We start from the raw sequence: 4,521 nt of genomic DNA, 5'->3' as shown, positions 1-4,521 counted from the left end.
TCCAGGAACCTACATACCAAGTTTGAAGTATCTAGCTCTTATGGTCTCTGAAATCGACGCGATCAAACAGGCGGACGGACAATTGTCCAATTCGAATTGTCCAAAAACAAAACTAAGCTATCTGGCAACACTGGCATTTTCTGCAACACAAAACATTACGCGGAGTTTCATTGACTATAACCTAATTAAATTTGATAAGGATGTCATGAGTCAACTTTTCAAAAATCGAAAAAAATGTTAGCTAAAAAACCTTATTTCACCTGTAAAATGTTACCTGAGTACTTTAGAAAAAAAGTTTAAGGGTATGCCTAAAAGCACTCAATCTCATCTTTCCAATAATATATAGGACATATCTGTAGCTTCTATGAAAACTATAAACTAGCTGTTTTTCAAAAGTCGTACAACAAACTTTTCTAGATTTTCGAAAGGAATAAATCCCCATTATTACATCTAAGGTTTTTCAGCTTTGATACAAGCAGACAAACTGACTTTTCATCTCATTTTGAGAAGTCGACTAAAATTTCATTAAATTTAATTTAATTATCTTCTGAACTAGTTGTCGGATTTCGGTGATCGAGGTATAAAACGACGCATATTTTGATTAAATTTAAAAATATAAAAAATTTAACCAAATGGGCCCAACGGCCCCATTAGCTGCGATCGTTTAAATTTTGACTCTCACTTACACCTCCGTATCTCATGAGCCAGGAGAAACCTTAGTCACATCTTTCGTCATTAGCTCGAACTGCCGTCCGCTGTTATTAAAAAAAAAAGGAGGCTCCGCTCCTGCTCGCTGCTCGCCTACACCCGGCTCGCTTGCTCGCGGTGCGGCTACAGTCGAGCACGCTCGACAGTAGGATACCCTTGTGCCCATGTACTTTTTTTATAAAGTTGATTGTTGCCCATTTTCAATGGGCTCAGGGTATAAAAAATAACACAAGCGAAACTATGAACAACTTTCGGTTTTCTTAAATCACTGTGCTTATCACTGCAGACTACGTTATTAATGCCTCACTGAACTAATACATCACTCGATTACGATTACGACTTGCGATTTACAAATTTATCAATTTCTAAATAATTTTAAATAAGTTTAATATAATAAACTTTAATATAATAAACTTATTTAAAATTAATTAAAATTGATAAATTGGTAAATCATAAGTCTAATCGTAATCTACAATCGATGTAGCGTGTGTCAAGAGTACCACAACTACAACTTTGCTCAGCCTGCAGTCTGGCAGCACCCATTTTCCTCTCTCTCCCTCCATCTTACACAACAAATTCAAGCCTGCAAAGGCTGCTGCAGTGCGCGAAATTTGAAATAAAAGGCAATGTCTAATTTTATGAGATTCTTAAAGCGGAAAATGCTATGTTTTTTTTTTACAACGATAATAAGCAGATACTTATTATATATATGTGTAAGGAATCAAATAATTAAAAAATTATTATTTTGCAGCTTTCAGTGCTCGGCAAAGATGTAAAGTAGTGCTGCAAAATAATCGCTATTTCTCTCATGCAATTTCATGCATAGCAATCCTTCTGCTTATTTTTGCCATGCAAAAATACATATTTATATATTAACACAATTATATTTTAATCAAATTGTATATTTGTATATACATAAATTATACATTAACATTTTCATTACATGATATCGATAATATTTTTGCTTATATTAATTCTTATTTGGTACCCAAAAAAAAAATGGGTACTTATTCGTACTGTCTTTGTGCGCGCCTTGCATACAAACGTATACATGCTGTCTCGCTCGCACGTTCGATTTGCCATGCAAATGTAATTATTGAATTAAATGTAAATTCCGAAATAACTTCTTTATTTATGGGTCAATCGCTTTGAAATTTTCAGGGTCGTTTAATACGCATACTTCTCAACTGATTGTTCAGTTAGGGAGTGCTATGTCAAAAATTGCGCCTGTAAATAGTTTTTTTGCAATTTGTGGGCGAAAAGGGCGTGGCATCAAAAATTTGAAACAAACTTGACCTGCGTATGGTATTCACAGACCTGCATTCCAAATTTGAAGTCTCTAGCACTTACAGTCTCTGAGATCGACGCGTTCAAACAGACGGACAGACAGACGGACAGGACTAGATCGAATCGGCTGTTGATCCTGATCAAGAATATATATACTTTATGGGTCTGCCACCTCCTTCGGCCTGTTACATACATTCTGCAAACACATTATACCCTTTTTTGCCCATTTTTAATCCAGATATAAAAATTACAAAAGCTTTTCATCGGTTGTAAGCAAAATAAATACAAAATGTTTTAATTTTTATGCCCAGTTCAGACGGGCACTTTTAACCGACACTTTTCCACCGACACTTTTCCACTGAAACTTTTCACCGACACTAAATTGTGCCATTCACACAATTTACATCGGATCAAACACAAATTCCAACGGGATTTCGTTTTCACAGAGTCTGGTAACACTTTGAACATAGTAGGCATTTGACCGACACCGAAAGACCGATGAAATAGGATGTGTTCTATTTCCATCGGTAAGCATCGGCTTTCGACCGACGCTGTCAAATTTGTGTGTTTGACACCTGACAGTTTTTAGCAATAAGTGTCGGTAAAAGCACTCGTCTGAATGGGGGCATTAACAACGAAAGTTTTCGAGGATATCATAGAATTATAATAAAATTTAAAAAGTGTCTAATGTACTTCTTTTAGTCCCAATCCAATAAAGTCACAAGACTTTAGCATTACAAAACTATTAATTGTGTTTATACCCGTTACTCAAAAATAAGTAAAAGGGTATATTGTGTTAGTTGAATGAATGTAACATGGAGAAGGAGGCACCTCCGATAAAGTATATATATTCTTGATCAGCATCAACAGCCGAGTCGATGTAGCCATGTCCGTCCGTCCGTCTGTCTGTCTGTGTGAGCGCCCAGATCTCAGAGACTATAAAAGAAAGAGATACCAAACTTTCACCCACAGACTCCAATGGCGTTATAGCAGGTCAAGTTTGTTTGAAATTTTGTCACGCCCCCTTCCGATCTCGCAAATCGCGAAAAACTGTCTGTTCGTCTGAATAAACAAAAGGAACTCAGAGACTAAAAGATATAAGGTAACCAAATTTGGCACACAGATTTCTATATACCCCACGCAACTCAAATGTGTTTCAAATTTAAGCCACGCCCCTCTCCACCCTGCAAATCGCGAAAAACCACTACTACAGTTCTTAAGATAGTACGTTTTTTTTGTGGTCATTAACGTTATCTATTATTCCATTGAATCTGCAAGATCGGACAAGTAGAAAGGCAGTTATGGTGAATTAAAGTTTTCAAAGAAATACAAGTAATTTCTTAAAAGAACTTTTATATATATTGAAATAAGTAACGGGTTTCCTATGGTCGGGATATCGACTATAGCCCTTCCCGCTTATTTTCACTATGTTTTTAAAATTTTCTTACCGAAAGAGCTTGTCCGACGTAGAAAGTAATTTCGTAATAACAGAATCATTCTTTTCAATAATTCCTACATTAAAACTACCACTTTACTATACTTATACTTTTGGGTTGGCCCTTAATATATTTTCGACAAAGTCTTTTTACGATCATCAGGGAATAACTTTATTCAATAGATGGCGCGGATATAAAGATAATTGATATATTTTTGTAACCATTGCATACTTTGTTGCTTAAAACCCCTCCTTCGGCCTGTTACATACATTCTGCCAAACACATTATACCCTTTTTTGCCCATTTTAAAAGACTCAGATTATAAAAATTACAAAGACTTTTCATCGGTTATAAAAAATAAATACAAAATGTTTTAGTTTTTTTGTATGCCCAGTTCAGACAGGCACTTTTAACCGACACTTTTCACCGACACTAAATTGTGCCATTCACAATTTACATCGGATGTTAAACACCAAATTCAACGGGTTTCGTTTTCACAGAGTGGAAACACTTTGAACATAGCTAGGCATTTGAATGGAACCGAAATGGGGGATGAAATGGGATGTGTTCTACTTTCCATCGGTAAGCATCGGCTTTTCGACCGACGCTGTCAAATTTTGTGTGTTACACGACACCTGACAGTTTTTCAGCAATAAAGTGTCGGTAAAAAACACTCGTCTGAACGGGGCATTAACAACGAAAGTTTTTCGAGCAAAAAGAATTATAATAAAATTTAAAAAGTGTCTAATGTACTTCTTTTGGTCCCAATCAATAAAGTCACAAGACTTTAGCATTACAAAAATTAATTGTGTTTATACCGTTACTCAAAAAATAAGTAAAGGGGTATATTGTGTTAGTTGGAATAGATGTAACATGGAGAAGGTACCATCCGATAGTATATATTCTTGATCAACATCAACGAAAGCCGAGTCGATGTAGCCATGTGTCCGTCGTCCGTCTGTCTGTCTGTGTGAGCGCCTAGATCTCAGAGACTATAAAAAAAAGAGATACCAAACTTTCACCCACAGACTCCAATGGCGTTATAGCAGGTCAAGTTTGTTTACAATTTTGTCACCTTGATCTCATAAAT

Source organism: Drosophila innubila, assembly GCF_004354385.1.
Source record: "Drosophila innubila isolate TH190305 chromosome 2L unlocalized genomic scaffold, UK_Dinn_1.0 5_B_2L, whole genome shotgun sequence".
Taxonomy (NCBI): Eukaryota; Metazoa; Arthropoda; class Insecta; order Diptera; family Drosophilidae; genus Drosophila; species Drosophila innubila.
This window is presented reverse-complemented; position numbering follows the sequence as displayed.